Below are 23073 nucleotides of genomic sequence, written 5' to 3'. Positions count from 1 at the left end.
TTTATCAATCCAATATTTTTTAAATAAAAAGAGGACATTTCAATACTGGAATATAATAGCTGAAGTAACTCTGACTTACTCGTTCTTGAAGTAAATGTATCGGGCAGTGTTTAATATAGCTGGGATATGTGTGTGAGATAGGGGGGAGGAAGTGAGAAGTCTGTCTGACCATTGAACAAAACAGTAACCCGATCCCTCCTGACTCTCCCCTCTGACCACCACCCCTCACACACACACACACACCTACACACACACACACACACATCATACAAACACACATACTCATCATACAAACACACACACACACACACAGGGACACACACACACATACATACATACATACATACATACATACATACATACATACATACATACATACATACATACATACATACATACATACATACACACCACACACACACACACACACACAACACACAGAGAGAGAGAGAGAGAGAGAGAGAGAGAGAGAGAGAGAGAGAGAGAGAGAGAGGGGGAGAGAGGGAGAGAGAGAGACTTAGGTTGGAGTCATTAAAACTCGTTTTTCAACCACTCCACATATTTATTGTTAACAAACTATAGTTTTGGCAAGTCGGTTAGGACATCTACTTTGTTCATGACACAAGTAATTTCCCAACAATTGTTTACAGACAGATTATTTCACTTATAATTCACTGTATCACAATTCCAGTGGGTCAGAAGTTTACATACACTAAGTTGACTGTGCCTTTAAACAGCTTGGAAAATTCCAGAAAATTATGTCATGGCTTTAATAGCTTCTGATAGGCTAATTGACATAATTTGTGTCAATTGGAGGTGTACCTGTGGATGTATTTCAAGGCCTATCTTCAAACTCAGTGCCTCTTTGCTTGACATCATGGGGAAATCTAAAGAAATCAGCCAAGACCTCACAAAACAAATGATAGACCTCCACAAGTCTGGTTCATCCTTGGGTGCAATTTCCAAACTCCTGAAGGTACCATGTTCATCTGTACAAACAATAGTACGCAAGTATAAACACCATGGGACCAAGCAGCCATCATACCGCTCAGGAAGGAGACGCATTCTGTCTCCTAGAGATGAACGTACTTTGGTGTGAAAAGTGCAAATCATTCCCAGAACAACAGCAAACGACCTTGTGAAGATGCTGGAGGAAACAGGCACAAAAGTATCTATATCCACAGTAAAACGAGTACTATATGGACATAATGACTATCGCCCCATAGCACTCACTTCCATCATCATGAAGTGCTTTTAGAGACTAGTCAAGGATCATATCACCTCCACCCTACCTGATACTCTAGACCTACTCTAATTTTCTTACCGCCCCAATAGGTCCATAGACGATGCAATTGCAATCACACTGCACACTGCCCTAACCCATCTGGACAAGAGGAATATCTATGTAAGAATGCTGTTCATTGACTACAGCTCAGCATTTAACACCATAGTACCCTCCAAACTCGTCATTAAGCTCGAGACCCTGGGCCTCGACCCCACCCTGTGCAACTGGGTCCTGGACTTCCCGACGTGCCACCCCCATGTGGTGAGGGTAGGAAACAACATCTCCACCCTGCTGATCCTCAACACTGGGGCCCCACAAGGGTGCGTTCTCAGCCCTCTCCTGTACTCCCTGTTCACCCATGACTGTGTGGCCATGCACGCCTCCAACTCAATCATCAAGTTTTCAGACGACACTACAGTGGTAGGCTTGATTACCAACAACGACGAGGTGAGGGCCCTCTGAGTGTGGTGTCAGGAAAATAACCTCACACTCATTGTCAACAAAAAAAAGGAGATGATCGTGGACATCAGGAAACAGCAGAGGGAGCACCCCCCCATCCACATCGACGGGACAGTAGTGGAGAAGGTGGAAAGTTTTAAGTTCCTCTTTGTACACATCACGGACAAACTGAAATGGTCCACCCACACAGACAGCAGCGTCACACAGCAGCACCTCTTCAACCTCAGGAGGCTGAAGAAATTTGGAATGTCACTAAAATCCCTCACTAACTTCTACAGATGCACAATCGAGAGCATCCTGTCGAGGTGTATCACCGCCTGGTATGGCAACTGCTCCGCCCACAACCGTAAGGCTCTCCAGAGGGTAGTGAGGTCTGCACAACGCATCACCGGGGGGCAAACTACCTGCCCTCCAGGACACCTACACCACCCGATGTCACAGGAAAGCCAAAAAGATCACTTGTTAAATCAACTTCAATCAAAATATTTAAGTGCCTTTGAACAGGGTACGGTAGTAGGTGCCAGGCGGAACCTGTTCGTGTCAAGAGCTGCAACGCTGCTGGGTTTTTCACAGTCAACAGTTTATTGTGTGTATCAAGAATGGTCCACCAACCAAAGGACATCCAGACAACCTGACAAAACTGTGGAAAGCATTGGAATAAACATGGGCCAGCATCCCTGTGGAACGCTTTCAACACCTTGTAGAGTCAACATGGGCCAGCATCCCTGTGGAACGCTTTCAACACCTTGTAGAGTCAACATGGGCCAGCATCCCTGTGGAACGCTTTCAACACCTTGTAGAGTCCATGCCCTGATGAATTGAGTCTGTTCTGAAGGTATATGCTATAGGGCATATCAGGGTATATGCTATAGGGCATATCAGGGTATATGCTATAGGGCATATCAGGGTATAGGCTATAGGGCATATCAGGGTATATGCTATAGGGCATATCAGGATATAGGCTATAGGGTATATCAGGGTATAGGCTATAGGGTATATCAGGGTATAGGCTATAGGGTATATCAGGCTATATGCTATAGGGCATATCAGGGTATAGGCTATAGGGTATATCAGGGTATAGGCTATAGGGTATATCAGGCTATATGCTATAGGGTATATCAGGGTATAGGCTATAGGGCATATCAGGGTATAGGCTATAGGGCATATCAGGGTATAGGCTATAGGGTATATCAGGGTATATGATATAGGGTATATCAGGGTATAGGCTATAGGGTATATCAGGGTATAGGCTATAGGGTATATCAGGCTATATGCTATAGGGCATATCAGGGTATAGGCTATAGGGTATATCAGGCTATATGCTATAGGGCATATCAGGGTATAGGCTATAGGGTGTATCGGGCTATAGGCTATATGGTATATCAGGGTATAGGGTATATCAGGGTATATGCTATAGGGTATATCAGGGTATAGGCTATAGGGTATATCAGGCTATATGCTATAGGGCATATCAGGGTATAGGCTATAGGGTATATCAGGGTATATGCTATAGGGCATATCAGGGTATAGGCTGTAGGGTATATCAGGCTATAGGCTATAGGGTATATCAGGGTATAGGCTATAGGGTATATCAGGCTATGTACTATAGGGCATATCAGGGTATAGGCTATAGGGTATATCAGGGTATATACTATAGGGCATATCAGGGTATAGGATATAGGGTATATCAGGGTATATACTATAGGGTATATCAGGCTATATACTATAGGGCATATCATGGTATATACTATAGGGCATATCAGGGTATAGGCTATAGGGTATATCAGGGTATATACTATAGGGTATATCAGGCTATATACTATAGGGCATATCAGGGTATAGGCTGTAGGGTATATCAGGGTATAGGCTATAGGGTATATCAGGGTATATACTATAGGGTATATCAGGCTATATACTATAGGGCATATCAGGGTATATACTATAGGGCATATCAGGGTATAGGCTATAGGGTATATCAGGGTATATACTATAGGGTATATCAGGCTATATACTATAGGGCATATCTGTAACGGATTTCCTCCTCTTCGTCTGAGGAGGAGTAAGGATCGGACCAAAACGCAGCAGAACTATGGTCAGAACGTGACAATATCAGGGTATAGGCTGTAGGGTAAACAGGGCATATCAGGGTATGTGACAAATACAATTGGATTTGATTTGATTTGGGTATATAAGACTATAGGCTATAACAGGGTATAGGGTATATCAGGGTATAGGCTATAGGGTATATCAGGGTATAGGCTATATGGTTAAACAGGCTATAGGGTATATCAGGGTATAGGCTATATGGTATATAAGGCTATAGGGTATATCAGGGTATAGGCTGTAGGGTATATAAGGCTATAGGGTATATCAGGGTATAGGCTGTAGGGTATATAAGGCTATAGGCTATAGGGTATATCAGGGTATAGGGGGCCATTTGGACATATTCTTACTCTACGTGCACTTCTCTGAATATTGTCAATTATGACCCTCTATGTCCTGACTGGACCGGGCCGGACTGGATGGTGAATGTGGATCACGGGCTAGTGGGTCAACAACACAATCACCTGATAATTAATATGAAGTTAACACTGTCCAGCCAAGAGGATAGAGTCTTAATGATCTGTGGAGATCTCCCTCCCTTTCCATCCCCCTCTGTTTCCAACCCCCTCTGATTCCATCCCTCCCTTTCCATCCCCCTCTGATTCCATCTCCCTCCCTTTCCATCTCCCTCCCTTTCCATCCCCCTCTGATTCCATCCCTCCCTTTCCATCTCCCTCCCTTTCCATCCCCCTCTGATTCCATCTCCCTCCCTTTCCATCCCCCTCTGATTCCATCCCTCCCTTTCCATCTCCCTCCCTTTCCATCCCCCTCTGATTCCATCCCTCCCTTTCCATCTCCCTCCCTTTCCATCTCCCTCCCTTTCCACCCCCCTCTGTTTCCATCCCTCTCCCTTTCCATCCCTCTCTCTCCCTTTCCATCCCTCTCTCTTTCCATCCCCCTCTGTTTCCATCTCTCTCCATTTCCATCCATCTCTCTCCCTTTCCATCTCTCTCCTTTTCTATCCCTCTCTGTTTCCATCTCTCTCTATTTCCATCCCTCTGTTTCCATCTCTCTCTTTTTCCATCTCCCTCTGTTTCCACCCCCCTCTGTTTCCACCCCTCTCTGTTTCCACCTCTCTCGGTTCCACCCCTCTCTGTTTCCATCCCTCTCTGTTTCCACCCCTCTCTGTTTCCACCTCTCTCTGTTCCACCCCTCTCTGTTTCCATCCCTCTCTGTTTCCCTCTCCATCCAGCTCACTCCCTCCCTACCCCTTTCCATCACACTCCCTCTCATGCTCCATCCCTCTCTCTCTCGCTTTCCATCCCTCTCACTCCATCCCTGCCCCTTTCCATCTCCATCCCTTTCTCTCCCTCTCCATCAGTTTCTCCTTCTCTCTCTCTCTCTCTCCCTCTCTCTCTCTCTCTCTCTCTCTCCATCGCTCCACAAAGACCTCTTTATCTCTAATGAGGGGTAAAGTGTGTTACAGTACATTGTGTCAGGCCAATCACCCTGTCCATTGAACAGCAAGAATAAATATAGCATCCAAGGCTGCAATGTTATGGGCTCCAGTAGAAATAAGCATAACCGAGAACAGGGGCTGTCATTACGCAGTTGCCTCATTGATATCCAAAACTTGGCTGCCGTATTTACATAATAAAGGCCTTAATGCCCAATTCACCAAACTGATCATTAATTGCTCTCCCTGCCTCCCAGTCTCCTCTTCTTCTTCTTTTGAATGGCTATGACACTCTGCTTCCTGCGCCACCCACCGAGACGCCATGGCCTCATGTCCCTCAGGTCTCACACTCATTAAACTGGGCTTTTGTGTTGAAAGCTGCCCTGCTTTTGTCCCTTTTGTCCCTACACGCCCACTGTACAGGGAGAGGGTGACCTCATACGTCTCAGAACACGGTGACATCACCTCTATCTCTCATCGCAGTGGGGACAGCAGGATGGAGCAGCCAAGGTGAGAGGTCACTTGGGTAATCTCTGAGGGCCTTATCACTGAATAATCCCCCATTTGTGCTGCTGGTCAGTAGTGGGAGAGAGAACCATAGGGCTCTGACCAATAGGGCTCTGGTTAAATGTAGTGCACTATAGGGAATAAGGTGCCATTTTGGAGGCAGACCCAAAGACAGTAATGAGACTGTCCGTCTGACAAGACTGCAGAAATATTACTCACACTGAGCTAACAATTTAATAGCACATTGTTTGAGGGTCTGAGAGGTAGAAGATGTAGAGATCTCACACTGTTTGAAGTGAGAGACCAATGCTGCCTCAGAGTGATGGGCCTGTAAAAGTAGTCCTTCCACGAGTCAGGTGAGTTTACAGACCTGGGGCGGCTTTAAAGAGAAGATATATAATAAATAAATAGATAGATAGAGAGAGAGAGGGAGTTATAAGCCAGAAGGGATGTATGTCTCTGCAGAACACAGGTAAGAAAGAGCCCACACAGACGTGCTCACACACACCCACGAAGATAGAAAGATATAAGTATATACAGTGGGGCAAACAAGTATATAGTCAGCCACCAATTGTGCAAGTTCTCCCACTTAAAAAGATGAGAGGCCTGTAATTTATCATAGGTAGACTTCAACTATGACAGACAAAATTAGAAAAAAAAATCCAGAAGATCACATTTGAAGGATTTTTAAATGAATTTATTTGCAAATTATGGTGGAAAATAAGTATTTGGTCACCTACAAACAAGCAAGATTTCTGGCTCTCACAGACCTGTAACTTCTTCTTTAAGAGGCTCCTCTGTCCTCCACTCGTTACGTGTATTAATGGCACCTGTTTGAACTCGTTATCAGGTCTGTAATTTTATCATAGGTACACTTCAACTGTGAGAGACGGAATCTAAAACAAAAATCCAGAAAATCACATTGTATGATTTTTAAGTAATTAATTAGCATTTTATTGCATGACATAAGTATTTGATCACCTACCAACCAGTAAGAATTCCGTCTCTCACAGACCTGTTAGTTTTTCTTTAAAAACCCCTCCTGTTCTCCACTCATTACCTGTATTAACTGCACCTGTTTGAACTCGTTACCTGTATAAAAGACACCTGTCCTCACACTCAATCAAACAGACTCCAACCTCTCCACAATGGCCAAGACCAGGGAGCTGTGTAAGGACATCAGGGATAAAATTGTAGACCTGCACAAGGCTGGGATGGGCCTCAGGACAATAGGCAAGCAGCTTGGTGAGAAGGTAACAACTGTTGGCGCAACTATTAGAACATGGAAGAAGTTCAAGATGACAGTCAATCACCCTCGGTCTGGGGCTCCATGCAAGATCTCACCTCGTGGGGCATCAATGATCATGAGGAAGGTGAGGGATCAGCCCAGAACTACACAGCAGGACCTGGTCAACGACCTGAAGAGAGCTGGGACCACAGTCTCAATGAAAACCATTAGTAACACATTACGCCGTCATGGATTAAAATCCTGCAGCGCACGCAAGGTCCCCCTGCTCAAGCCAGCGCATGTCCAGGACCGTCTGAAGTTTTCCAATGACCATCTGGATGATCCAGAGGAGGAATGGGAGAAGGTCATGTGGTCTGATGAGACAAAAATAGAGCTTTTTGGTCTAAACTCCACTCGCCGTGTTTGGAGGAAGAAGAAGGATGAGTACAACCCCAAGAACACCATCCCAACTGTGAAGCATGGAGGTGGAAACAGCATTTTTTTGGGGATGCTTTTCTGCAAAGGGGATAGGACGACTGCACCATGTTGAGGGGAGGATGGATGGGGCCATGTATCGCGAGATCTTGGCCAACAATCTCCTTCCCTAAGTAAGAGCATTGAAGATGGGTCATGGCTGGGTCTTCCAGCATGACAACAACCCGAAACACACAGCCAGGGCAACTAAGGAGTGGCTCCGTAAGAATTATCTCAAGGTCCTGGAGTGGCCTAGCCAGTCTCCAGACCTGAACCAAATAGAAAATCTTTGGAGGGAACTGAAAGTCCGTATTGCCCAGCGACAGCCCCGAAACCTGAAGGATCTGGAGAAGGTCTGTATTGAGGAGTGGGCCAAAATCCCTGCTGCAGTGTGTGCAAACCTGGTCAAGAACTACAGGAAATGTATGATCTCTGTAATTGCAAACAAAGGTGTTTGTAATAAATATTAAGTTCTGGTTTTCTGATGTATCAAATACTTATGTCATGCAATAAAATGCAAATTAATTACTTAAAAATCATACAATGTGATTTTCTGGATTTTTGTTTTAGATTCCATCTCTCACAGTTGAAGTGTACCTATGATGAAAATTCAGACCTCTACATGCTTTATAAGTAGGAAACACTGCCGATTTTGCAGGTTATCAAATACTTGTTGAACTGTTGAACTTCCAGTGACCAGTCAGTATGAGGGAGTGTGAGAGCGATGACATCAAATTTAACACACCTGCTCCCCATTCACGCCTGAGACCTTGTAACACTAACGAGTCACATGACACCAGAGAGGGAAAATGGCTAATTGGGCCCAATTTGGACATTTTCACTTAGGGGTGTACTCACTTTTGTTGCCAGCGGTTTAGACATTAATGGCTGTGTGTTGAGTTATTTTGAGGGGACAGCAAATTATACAAGCTGTACACTCACTACTTTACAATGTAGCAAAGTGTAATTTCTTCAGTGTTGTCACAAAATATATACTCAAATATTTACAAAAATGTGAGGAGTGTGCTCACTTTTGTGATATTATGTATATATACTGTTGAAGTCGGAAGTTTACATACACCTTCCAACTCAGTTTTTCACAATTCCTGACATTCCCTGTTTTAGGTCAGTTATGATCACCAGTTGATTTTAAGAATGTGAAATGTCAGAATAATAGTAGAGAGAATGATTTATTTCAGCTTTTATTTATTTCATCACAAGTTTACATACACTCAATTAGTATTTGGTAGCATTGCCTTTAAATTGTTTAACATGGGTCAAATGTTTCGGGTACAAGCTTCCCATAATAAGTTGGGTGAATTGTGGCCCATTCCTCCTGACAGACCTGGTGTAACTGAATCAGGTTTATAAGCCTCCTTGATCGCACGCGCTTTTTCAGTTCTGCTCACAAATTTTCTGTAGGATTGAGGTCAGGGCTTTGTGATGGCCACTCCAATACCTTGACTTTGTTGTCCTTAAGCCATTTTGCTACAACTTTGGAAGTATGCTTGGGGTCAATGTTCATTTGGAAGACCCATTTGCGACCAAGCTTTAACTTCCTGACTGTTGACTTGAGATGTTACTTCAATATATCCACATAATCCTCCTACCTCATGATGCCATCTATTTTGTGAAGTGCACCAGTCCCTCCTGCAGCAAAGCACCCCCATGTGCAGTTGCAAACTGTAGTCTGTCTTTTTTATGGTGGTTTTGGAGCAGTGGCTTCTTCCTTGCTGAGCGGACTTTCAGGTTATGTCGATATAGGACTCATTTTACTGTGGATATAGATACTTTTGTACCCGTTTCCTCCAGCATCTTCACAAGGTCCTTTGCTGTTGTTCTGGGATTGGTTTGCACTTTTCGCACCAAAGTACGTTCATCTCTAGGAGACAGAACGCGTCTCCTTCCTGAGCGGTATGACAGCTGCGTGGTCCCATGGTGTTGATACCTGCGTACTATTGTTTGTACAGATGAACGTGGTACCTTCAGGCGTTTGGAAATTTCTCCCAAGGATGAACCAGACTTGTGGAGGTCTACAATTTTTTTTCTGAGGTCTTGGCTGGTTTCTTTTGATTTTCCCATAATGTCAAACAAAGAGGCACTTAGTTTGAAGGTAATGAAATACATCCACAGGTGCACCTCCAATTGACTCAAATTATGTCAATTAGCCTATCAGAATCTTCTAAGGCCATGCCATAATTTTCTGGAATTTTCCAAGCAGTTTAAAGGCACAGTCAACTTAGCGTATGTAAACTTCTGACCACTGGAATTGTGATACACTGAATTATAAGTGAAATAATCTGTCTGTAAACAATTGTTGGATAAATTACTTGTGTCATGCACAAAGTAGATGTCCTAACCGACTTGCCAAAACTATAGTTTGTTAACAAGAAATTTGTGGAGTGGTTGAAAAAAGAGTTTTAATGACTCCAACCTAAGTCTCTCTCTCTCCCTCTCTCTCTCTCTCCTCTCTCTCTCTCTCTCTCTCTCTCTCTCTCTCTCTCTCTCCTCTCTCTCTCTCTCTCTCTCTCTCTCTCTCTCTCTCTCTCTGTGTGTTGTGTGTGTGTGTGTGGTGTGTATGTATGTATGTATGTATGTATGTATGTATGTATGTATGTATGTATGTATGTATGTATGTATGTATGTATGTATGTATAGATATATAGATATAGATATATATATATCTATAGAGTGAGAGAGAGATATATATAGATATATATATATATCTATATTCTGTGTTCTGTTATAATCTCCACCCGGCACAGCCAGAAGAGGACTGGCCACCCCACATAGCCTGGTTCCTCTCTAGGTTTCTTCCTAGGTATTGGCCTTTCTAGGGAGTTTTTCCTAGCCACCGTGCTTCTACACCTGCATTGCTTGCTGTTTGGGGTTTTAGGCTGGGTTTCTGTACAGCACTTTGAGATATCAGCTGATGTACGAAGGGCTATATAAATAAATTTGATTTGATTTGATTTGATTTGATATATCTATAGAGAGAGAGAGAGAGAGACAGAGAGTGAGAGAAAGAAAGAGAGCGATACATAAAGAGAGAGAGAGAGATAAACTCTATAGTCTGTTCCACCTCTCTACCAGCACTTGCATAGGAACACACACAGCTATCATCCTCAGCTTCCTCAAAGACTCTAGTGTAGCCCCTCTCTGGTGTCCCCATTCCTGAGATATTTTGGGGACTTCTCTCAAGTAAAGGGTTGCAAAACTCCGGTAGCTTTCCCAAAACTCCCAGGTTTTCCAGAAGTCCTGGATGAAAGATCCAAGAATGACTTTTTATTCTCTCCCCATTCCGGGAATGTTCCAACCTGGATTTCAGGAAAATCTGGGAATTTTGGAAAGTTGCTGGAATTCTGCAGCCCTAGTAAGGCCTTATAACCAGAGTTTGCCTAGTTAATACCTGTGTTGTTACTATAAGAAGAGCCATCATGTGCTGCAAAATGCATACGCCTTTATTAAACTTGGAGTGACAAAACAAAACATCTCCAAGTCGCCATCTTAAATCATCCCTGTCGTAGCATAACACAGGCAAACACACAAAGATGGTGCCGTACTTAATGGCCACCGTTTGGAGAGCTCTGAATTAACTTAGCCATTTGAATCTTTTGGCATTTATTTTACTTTATTTTTACTAAATGTATCCGCTATCATTCTTCATAACCGACAATAACTTTTGAACATCAGATTGGCAGTTACTTACCTCAATTCTGGCTTCAGCTTTGACTTCGACTCATCTTCCCTGGGCCCTTTCTGTAATTCCGATCCAATTTTCAGGGTGTCCAAGAGGAAAGGCCGGCATTACAGAGGAAAGAGATGGGGGACCCTGGAGAGATTAAGGCGAAGAGAGAACTCTTTCCTCCATTCTATTGGCCAATGACTTGATAATAAGATAGATGACCTCCAATCGCGGATTTGCTACAGGATTCTCTGCTATATTCTCTGCTTTTCTGAACCATGGCTATCCAACATGATGGATTCTCCATCCACCGAGCGGACAGGGCAGTGGAGTCTCGAAAATCGAGAGAAGGAGGGGTTTGCCTCTGTGGAAGTCTCAACCTATTGTTCACCCGTCTTGGAATACCTGATGGTCAAATGCAGACCCTTCTACCTCCCAAGGGAGTTTTCATCTGTTATCATGACTGTTGTATACATTCCACCTCAGGACAAGAAGAAAAACAAGCTGGCGCTTAACGAACTGTACGGGGCTATAAACAAGCAGGAAAACTTTATTTTGTTGCCGGGGATTTTAATTCCACATTTACATTTTATTTATGTATTATAATTTATTCAGGGTAGCCAAAATTGGAACCAGTGTCTCATCCCAATGGTGCCCAGAGTACAAACGTTTTATCACAACCAGGAAGGGGGAAAAATTACATTACAAATAAAACAAGAAGAATAAAAATAACCCCAAGGCACAACCTCAACACCACAACCTCAACATCACAACCTCAACACCGCAACCTCAACACCACAACCTCAACACCACAACCTCAACACCACAACCTCAACATCACAACCTCAACATCACAACCTCAACACCACAACCTCAACATCACAACCTCAACATCACAACCTCAACACCACAACCTCAACACCACAACCTCAACACCACAACCTCAACACCACAACCTCAACACCACAACCTCAACATCACAACCTCAACACCACAACCTCAACACCACAACCTCAACACCACAACCTCAACATCACAACCTCAACATCACAACCTCAACATCACAACCTCAACACCACAACCTCAACACCACAACCTCAACACCACAACCTCAACATCACAACCTCAACACCACAACCTCAACACCACAACCTCAACATCACAACCTCAACACCACAACCTCAACATCACAACCTCAACATCACAACCTCAACATCACAACCTCAACACCACAACCTCAACACCACAACCTCAACATCACAACCTCAACACCACAACCTCAACACCACAACCTCAACATCACAACCTCAACATCACAACCTCAACACCACAACCTCAACACCACAACCTCAACATCACAACCTCAACATCACAACCTCAACATCACAACCTCAACACCACAACCTCAACATCACAACCTCAACATCACAACCTCAACACCACAACCTCAACACCCCAACCTCAACACCACAACCTCAACACCACAACCTCAACATCACAACCTCAACATCACAACCTCAACACCACAACCTCAACATCACAATTTCAACAAATAAACCACTACAATCAATCGAAACAACTACAATCTTCTATGAATTCATTAAACACCAGAGTCCTAAAAAGCCCTAGCAGCACAATGGAATCAAGATGCAAGGAATTTTGTAGGTTATTCCAACAATGGCGGCATTAAAACTAAAGGAGGATTACCTATATTGGTCGAGAGTAGTGGCTGCAGCAATCTGATAAATGGTGTCACCATAGTCAAGAACTGTCAGGAAAGTGGACTGTGCAATCTGCTTCTTGCTATTTAGGGAGATGCAAGATCTATTTCTAAAAAGAAGACCACTTAAAATTTTTGCTTTTTAAACAACTAATCCATATGTTTTTTACATTTTACAGTGCCTTGCGAAAGTATTAGTCCCCCTTGAACTTTGCGACCTTTTGCCACATTTCAGGCTTCAAACATAAAGATATAAATCTGTATTTTTTTATGAAGAATCAACAACAAGTGGGACACAATCATGAAGTGGAACGACATTTATTGGATATTTCAAACTTTTTTAACAAATCAAAAACTGAAAAATTGGGCGTGCAAAATTATTCAGCCCCTTTACTTTCAGTGCAGCAAACTCTCTCCAGATGTTCAGTGAGGATCTCTGAATGATCCAATGTTGACCTAAATGACTAATGATGATAAATACAATCCACCTGTGTGTAATCAAGTCTCCGTATAAATGCACCTGCACTGTGATAGTCTCAGAGGGCATCATGAAGAACAAGGAACACACCAGGCAGGTCCGAGATACTGTTGTGAAGAAGTTTAAAGCCGGATTTGGATACAAAATGATTTCCCAAGCTTTAAACATCCCAAGGAGCACTGTGCAAGCGATAATATTGAAATGGAAGGAGTATCAGACCACTGCAAATCTACCAAGACCTGGCCATCCCTCTAAACTTTCAGCTCATACAAGGAGAAGACTGATCAGAGATGCAGCCAAGAGGCCCATGATCACTCTGGATGAACTGCAGAGATCTATAGCTGAGGTGGGAGACTCTGTCCATAGGACAACAATCAGTCGTATATTGCACAAATCTGGCCTTTATGGAAGAGTGGCAAGAAGAAAGCCATTTCTTAAAGATATCCATAAAAAGTGTTGTTTAAAGTTTGCCACAAGCCACCTGGGAGACACACCAAACATGTGGAAGAAGGTGCTCTGGTCAGATGAAACCAAAATTTAACTTTTGGGCAACAATGCAAAACGTTATGTTTGGCGTAAAAGCAACACAGCTCATCACCCTGAACACCATCCCCACTGTCAAACATGGTGGTGGCAGCATCATGGTTTGGGCCTGCTTTTCTTCAGCAGGGACAGGGAAGATGGTTAAAATTGATGGGAAGATGGATGGAGCCAAATACAGGACCATTCTGGAAGAAAACCTGATGGAGTCTGCAAAAGACCTGAGACTGGGACGGAGATTTGTCTTCCAACAAGACAATGATCCAAAACATAAAGCAAAATCTACAATGGAATGGTTCAAAAATAAACATATCCAGGTGACATGGCCAAGTCAAAGTCCAGACCTGAATCCAATCGAGAATCTGTGGAAAGAACTGAAAACTGCTGTTCACAAATGCTCTCCATCCAACCTCACTGAGCTCGAGCTGTTTTGCAAGGAAGAATGGGAAAAAATGTCGGTCTCTCGATGTGCAAAACTGATAGAGACATACCCCAAGCGACTTCCAGCTGTAATCGCAGCAAAAGGTGGCGCTACAAAGTATTAACTTAAGGGGGCTGAATCATTTTTTTTTAGATTTTGTTTTTGATTTGTTAAAAAAGTTTGAAATATCCAATAAATGTCGTTCCACTTCATGATTGTGTCCCACTTGTTGTTGATTCTTCATAAAAAAATACAGTTTTATATCTTTATGTTTGAAGCCTGAAATGTGGCAAAAGGTCGCAAAGTTCAAGGGGGCCGAATACTTTCGCAAGGCACTGTAAGTCTTGGTCAATCCAAATGTCCAGATATGTATAGGTAGGAACCTGATCGATGGGAGGACTATCCAATAAATAAGTATGTACTTCATCTGAAAAACAGAATGGAATTAGAGGACAACTTACACACTATATATACAAAAGTATTCAAATTACTGGATTTGGCTATTTCAGTCACACCCGTGACTGACAGGTGTATAATATCCAGCACACAGCCATGCATTCTCCATAGACAAACATCAGGAGTAGAGTGGCCTTACTGAAGAGCTCAGTGACTTTCAACGTGGCACCGTCATAGGATGCCAACTTTCAAACAAGTCAGTTCCTAAAATGTCTGTCCTGCTAGAGCTGCCCCGGTTAACTGTAAGTGCTGTTATTGTGAAGTGAATATGTCTAGGAGAAACAACGGCTCAGCCGTGAAGGGGTAGGCCACACAAGCTCACAGAATGGGACCGTCGAGTGCTGAAGTGTGAGGCCGTAAAAATCGTCTGTCCTTGGTTGGAACACTGACTACCGAGGGCTACCGCACACAGGGCTATCGCAGACAACCATGAGGCTACAGCTGAAGACAGGAACAAGATGTCCCGTTACGACCTCCGCAGAGTCATCAAATGAGCAAAGCGATAATATAGGAATAAGGTCGAATCACATTGCACAGGCTCCAATGCCCGCCGCATGTTGCAGGGGCTACAGTCCATTACGGACTACAAAGGAAGACCCAGCTGTGATCTGCCCAACCATTCCTCTCCACCAGATGAACTCAATGCATTTCTACAATAACATTGTGCAGCGGTGAGATTCCTACACCGTCCCAGAGGACTGGGTGATATCACTCTCTGAGGCTGACGTGAGTTAGGTCTTTAATTTAATCAGGTCAACATTCGGATGGTATTCCAGCCACATCGACGGGGCTGCAGTGGAGAGGGTCGAGAGCTTAAAGTTCCCCAGTGTCCAAAATACTAAGGACTTAAAATTGTCCACTCACACTAGCATAGTCTTGAAGAAGACACGACAGCACCACTTCCAACTCGGGAGGTTGAAAAGGTTTGGCATGGGCCCTCAAATCCTCAAAAAGCTCTGCAGCTGCACCACTGAGAGCACCTTGACTGGCTGCACCACTGAGAGCACCTTGACTGGCTGCACCACTGAGAGCACCTTGACTGGCTGCATCACTGCTTGGTATGACAACAGAACCGCCCTCGATCACAAGGCGCTACAGAGGGTGGTGCGGATAGCCCAGTATATCAATGGGGCCGAGCTTCCTGCCGTCCATGACCTCTATATCAGGCGGTGTGAAAGGAAGGCCCGAAAAATTGTTAAAGACTCCAACCACCCAAGCCATAGACTCTTTGCTTCTGCATGGTGCATCAAGTCTAACACCAACAGGCTCCTAAACATCTTCTATCCACCAACCATAAGACTGCTAAATAGCTAACAAAATGGCTACAGAGACTCTGTGTTGACCCTTGTATTTTTGCACTGTCTCTATGTTCACTCACAGCACTCTCAAGCACACTGACACTCCAACACGCACACACACACTCACTTCATTTTCTCACACACACATAACATGCACACACATTTATACTGACTCTAGACACACGCATGCACACATACTCGCATACGGGCGGCAGGTAGCCTAGTGGTTAGAGCATTGGGCCAGTAACCAAAAGGTTGCTGGATTGAATCCCTGAGCTGACATGGTGACAATCTGTTGTTCTTCCCCTGAGCAAGGCAGTTAACCCCGGGTGCTGTGGATGTCCATTAAGGCAGCTCCCTGCACCTCTCTGATTCAGAGGGGTTGGCTTAAGTGCAGAAGGAACATTTCAGTTGAAGGCATTCAGTGGTACAACTAACTAGGTATCCCCCTTTCCAATCATCAAATATGCTACTGTACTCTATCATTTATTCTGATGCCTAGTCACCTTAACCCTATGAATATCTGCCAGTATCCCTGTACATTGTAAATATGGTACTGGAACTGACCCTGTATAAAGCTTTTTACTTTCTCATGTTCTTCTTATTACTATTTCTCATGTGTTTTTGTTGCACCTTATGTTATCTTTAGTACTACATTGATATTGATTACTGCATTGTTGGGTTTGGAGTTTGCAAGAAAGGCATTTCACTGTACTTGTGCATGTGACATTATAAGTTGAAACACACACACACACCCTACCTACATACCTATCTACACACACACACACACACACACGCACGCACGCACGCACGCACGCACGCACGCACACACACACACACACACACACACACACACACACACACACACACACACACACAGACTGCTCCCCATGGTGTGGTTTCATGATGGGGGTTTGACCCACACCGCATGGCTGTTTTCCGTTTCCAGGCCCTTATACAACACACACACACACACAAACCACCAGTCACAGCTCATCAGCGTTACTGTACTCAAAGCATTCTTCTCCACTTTCTGGACTGTGTCACTGCAAATGGGGCCACGTCAAAATGAGCGACATACACACGATAAATGAGATTTGTGTGTTATTGAAATAGCACAGAGACAGACAGACCACTCTCAGTGACACGAAACCAACCGCTAAACCGTGAGAGGCTTCTGCTCTGCATGTGAGAACATTTAACGGTAATGCAATGTGTTGGGAATAAAAGGCGACGATAACGTTGCATGGTCTTAAGATCTTTAAGTAGCTGTCACAGACAGCCACGCAGCCCTGATCTGAACATAGTGTACATCAGGAGGCTGCTGAGGCGAGGACAGCTCATAATAATGTCTGAAACGCAGTTCATGGAATGGCATCAAACACATGGAAACCATGTGTTTGATGTATTTGATACCATTCCACTGATTCCGCTCCAGTCATTACCACGAGCCCTTCCTCCCCATCTAAGGTGTAAATGATGCATCTGGTGATGCAGCCGTGGCTATCCACACAACAAGATCTCATAAGTTGACTTCAGTATGCTACGTTTTACCAGGGGGGATAAACATCACATTTTGAAGAAGCGACTCTGGGTTGCTGGCTTTGTAGGCAGAGTTCCTCTGTCCAGTGTCTGTGTTCTTTTGCCCATCTTAATCTTTTATTTTTATTGGCCAGTTTGAGATATGGCTTTTTCGGTGCAAATCTGCTTAGAAGGCCAGCATCCCGGAGTCGCCTCTTCACTGTTGACATTGAGACTGGTGTTTTACGGGTACTATTTAATGAAGCTTTCAGTTGAGGACTTGTGAGGTGTCTGCTTCTCAAATTAGACACTCTAATGCACTTGTCCTCTTGCTCAGTTGTGCACCGGGGCCTCCCACTCCTCTTTCTATTCTCGTTAGAGCCATCTTCAGTTTTTTGGTAAAGTTTTGCATGGAATAGACTTCATTTCTCAGAACAAGAATAGACTGACGAGTTTCAGAAGAAAGTTCTTTGTTTCTGGCCATTTTGAGCCTGTAATCGAACCCACAAATGCTGATGCTCCAGATACTCAACTGGTTTATTGCTTCTTTAATCAGAACAACAGTTTTCAGCTGTGCTAACATAGTTGCAAAAGGGTTTTCTAATGATCAATTAGCCTTTTAAAATGATAAACTTGGATTTGCTAAATTGATAAACTTGGATTAGCTAAATTGTTCCAACGTGCCATTGGAACACAGGAGTGATGGTTGCTGATAATGGGCCTCTGTACAGCTATGTAGATATTCCATTAAAAATCAGCCATTTCCAGCTATTTTCAGACGTTTCATTTACAACATTAACATTGTCTACACTGTACAGTATTTCTGATCAATTTGATGTTATTTTAAAGGACAAAGAACATGCTTTTCTTTGAAAAACAAGGACATTTCTACGTGACTCCAAACTTTTGAACGGTAGTGTAGGTTTTAAAGTGTATGCATAAAGTAGCCCTAAGCCTACCACTATGGATCATCAGAAAAAACTGAATGCTGACAGCAAGACTGGGTCAGAGAAGGCCCCGTAAAGGCATAGATCTGAAAGCTGATGGTGATACAAATTCTAAACAGGGAGCCAGCATGTGACTGACATCCAACAACACGGAGCAATGAAAAAAGAGAGATGAGCTGAGAATATAATCATTCTCCTATTCATACAGCGACCACTTTACTACCTCCATTCTCCCGAGTGGCGCAGTGGTCTCAGGCACTGCATTTCAGTGCTAGAGGCGTCACTACAGATCCTGGTTCGATTCCAGACTGTATCACAACTGGGCGTGATTGGGAGTCCCATAAGGTACATCATAGTTGTGCGGGTTAGGGTTTGGCTGGGGTAGGCTTGCCTAGTTAAACAAAGGTTCAATATTTAAAAAGTTATACAAATCTCAACAATTAATATTACAACATAATTGTTCTCATATTTATACAGCAACAAGCTCCAAACTCCTCATCTCAACAACTAATATTGAAATATAATCATTCTCCTGATGATAGAGAGACCACTTTATGTGTCTAGAAGTTGGCTGAAGGGGGTCAAGGTCTCTGAGAAATCAGGTTGGCTTCTTTCACCACTGAGGTAGTGACTCAGACTCAGTATTGGAAAACAGTGGATTCCATTCAAAGAGCTAACTGGGCAACCATGGCTGAGAATGTGGCATCAGCTTGATATAGGCCTATGTTAACTAGCATCATTACATAATCATTCGGCACAAGCACAACCAATGTCTCCTCCCCAATATTATACATGTAGCTTCCTCCTGGGCACATACTGGTTGAATCTGTTGTTTCCAAGTTATTTCCATTAAATGACGTTGAACCAACGTGGAATATACATTAATTTGACATCTGTGCCCAGAGGGTACAGATGTGGGTCTGACTCATGTCCATGCATTGGGTTTAAAACTAAAAGCGTTATGTCATTGTAGAACAGAATAATGATAGGGTAGGCTACATATATGTAATCATTGTGAATATGCTTATGAATGACACATTCTGGACATATGCGCAGTCTGTCTTTCCTTAGACATATTTTGGGATCTGAGAGCTGCTAAATACATGGCTGGTTGAAGCCTACCATCCGCAGGCCAGTTTGCTCCCGCGTGCGGTGACACGCACCATTACCAACCTGCGGTGTCCTGCTCTGCGCTGATTGGCCTAGGCCGAAGGTGTGTTCGCTGACTGGCCTAGACCGAGGGTGTGTTTGCAGCATGGGCAGGTTTTTGGAAAGGCCTGATTCAGAAGGAGATTCCAAAGTGTGGTGGGTTCAACCAACATACAAGCAGCGGTCCGGGAGATGGGTACAGCCTACATACAGGCAGCGGTCCGGGAGATGGGTACAGCCTACATACAGGCAGCGGTCCGGGAGATGGGTACAGCCTACATACAGGCAGCGGTCCGGGAGATGGGTACAGCCTACATACAGGCAGCGGTCCGGGAGATGGGTACAGCCTACATACAGGCAGCGGTCCGGGAGATGGGTACAGCCTACATACAGGCAGCGGTCCGGGAGATGGGTACAGCCTACATACAGGCAGCGGTCCGGGAGATGGGTACAGCCTACATACAGGCAGCGGTCCGGGAGATGGGTACAGCCTACATACAGGCAGCGGGCGCTGAGGGCAACACTGCATACACAACACCTACACTCTTTCCAAAAGTGATGACTCACCCCTCCCCTTGCAATTTCAGTTACCGTTCTTTGAGAGGTGGATAATTTTATGTCACTGTTATGGTGTTTCTCAATGTTAGGTTATATCCTATGTAACGTTTCATAAGATACAGTAGGTAATGTATTATTTTCAGAAAGAATGAATAAGCACACAGTCGCTTAAAGTGGTGATGTAGGCTAGAGGAAAGTCGGCTAGTCTGCTTATTCTTAATAATTCTGTTCATCTATTTATCATAATGACACCTCTCCGATTTCCGTTGCTCATCTCATTCCGTTCTGATTCTTATGTCTGCCGAGTAAAACCTTACCACTGCTCTCTCTGCGAGTCTCTCCGGGCTATTTTCAGCTTAAGCAGGAACTTCGCCAAAACGACTATTTCTCAGCGGCTCTGAATTCCTCGAGATGGCCAGGCTACATCTCGTTCCGTTTATTCCACAGATGTGGTCCATTTTGCACGATTCATCCCGCTCGCTGCACTGCAGGCCAATGTTAAGACGATAAATAATCAAACCAGACGGGAATATTTCCGAGTCGTGGCATGATCATGATCATCATAACTATGGTTAACAATTAGAAGACGATCCTCTCTCCTACGAGGGATGAGATGCTGTATAATCTAAATGGGCACGTGATTGCATGGCCAGACTAAATATAGGAGCTTATCAGGCGAACCCGTGCCAAAACCACTCATAAAACGTTGCTGCTTGACACATTTGGGAAAAACAACAGATAGCACGCAGTGCAATTTAAATCCCAATTACATGTTTATATTTGGGGCTAGTCACAGTGGTGGGCCGAGTAACCTAGTGGCTATAGAATATCACTGCAGGCTATATAAAATCACTTCTTTGACTCTGCCAAGTGGTCTGGAGAATATTAACATATAGCTGGTAGCTGGTATGCAACCTTGGACCAACATTCCTCATGGTTCAATCCATTTCAATTCAATCACTTTTTGAAAGCATCCCTTTTGAATTAAACAAAACTTTCCATACATGTTTGTCCATGGAAGAAGTTTTCAGAAAGTGATGTTTTGGACCTGAATACCAAAACATCCAGGAGACAAATGTGCTCAAAGTTGACCCATTCTGCATACCCCACCATGAAACATCCATGTCTTCATTACTGAAAAAGATAAACGGTTAAGTTTTATATAATTGAAAAGCTGACAAACAGTGTTGTAAAACCATTTCATGATTGTTTAAAAAAATGTTTTTTTTAATCGTCATTTAAAAACCTTTAACATATATTATCTAATATATATATATATATATATATATAGAGAGAGAGAGAGAGAGAATAGGGTCTCCCCTATTTCACAATACCAGATTTTCCTTTTGTTGTGCCGGCCATTGGTTGAGACAACATGCTTTTAAATACAGGGTGTCATTTCAATCATAGAAGTATAACTCATAGAACAGACTTATCCCTTCAGACCACTGCAATTTAGCTGATACACCATTGTAATTTAAATGTAATTTAATAAGGTTTAACTTCTAATTACTACCACAAAAATGACTGCCAGTCCACCCACCATCAACTGTCAACTTAAATGGGCATGTCTATTCTATTATATATATATTCAATGATTTAAGTAGGTTTCCTATGTAGGATTGACAGTATAATTTAAAACAACAGATATTCCCATTCAAGTCAACATTCTCTGATGTGTGGCCCTCCAACCATATTTGTGGTAGCATTTGAAAGTTGACATTTCAATTGTATTTCCATTTTAGTCCATTTATTAGCATGCCCCATCCGTCGATGTGGATGGGGCATGCTCCCCCATCCCCCTGTTTCCTGTAGTCCACGATAAGCTCCTTGGTCTTGTTGACGTTGAGGCAGTGGTTGTTGCTCCTGCACCACACTGCCAGGTCACTGACCTCCTCCCTCACCGTCACCGGTGATCAGGTCATGTCGTCAGCGAACTTGATAATGGTGTTGGTGTTGTGCATGGCCACACAGTCATGGGTGAACAGGGAGTACAGTAGGGGTCTAAGCACACACCCCTGTGGGGACCGTGGGTTAAGGGTCAGCGTGGTGGAGGTGACGTTGCCTACCCTCACCACCTGAGGTCAGCCCGTCAGGAAGTCCAGGATCCAGTTGCAGAGAGAGGTGTTCAGACCCAGGGACCCAGCTTGGAGGGGACAATGGTGTGTTAATAGTTCATAGTTAGCAGTTAAACACGTCCACATTACCATCACCACACACTGTGTTTCTGTTTTTCCCTCTGAGTGTTTGGTCTGTCTGTATGGGGTGGCTTCCGAATGATGTAATCCCTGCCAAACGCTACCAGCCTGTCCCTGTCCTGCCACCCACTCTTCTCTTCTCCTCCTCCTTACCTCCTCTCTTCCCTTATTGTCTTAGCCCTGGCATGATGGTGCACCTTGCCAGCCGCAGCTATGCGTCTCCCAGCGTGTGTGTTTGATGAGAATCCCACCATGCCTCTCCAGTTCATGCCTGCTCAAGTTTAGAACATGCATGGCTCCAGGACATCACCAACACCTGCTTGGACCAGGAGTCCATTGACTGACTGTCTATGAAAGGAGTGAATTCAGTGAAAGTAGGGAAAGGAGAATATGTTCTGTACTGTATGCATGTATTTTGACAATCTGTTCAGTTTGTCTTGGAAACTGCTTCAGTCTCATGCCACAGTTTCTCTCGGAGAGGAAGCACTGACAGTGGGCACATGCATGAGTTAATACTTTACTGATCCATTAGGAAACGTGCATCATATAGACATGGTGGATAGTGCAACTGCAATAAACAACAAAATCATAAATATAAACATGTAATAACACAGAAAAGATATTAGGGTGCAAATAGAGTAAGGCTGGTG

This window comes from Oncorhynchus kisutch, linkage group LG19 (genome assembly GCF_002021735.2).
Source record: "Oncorhynchus kisutch isolate 150728-3 linkage group LG19, Okis_V2, whole genome shotgun sequence".
Taxonomy (NCBI): Eukaryota; Metazoa; Chordata; class Actinopteri; order Salmoniformes; family Salmonidae; genus Oncorhynchus; species Oncorhynchus kisutch.
This window is presented reverse-complemented; position numbering follows the sequence as displayed.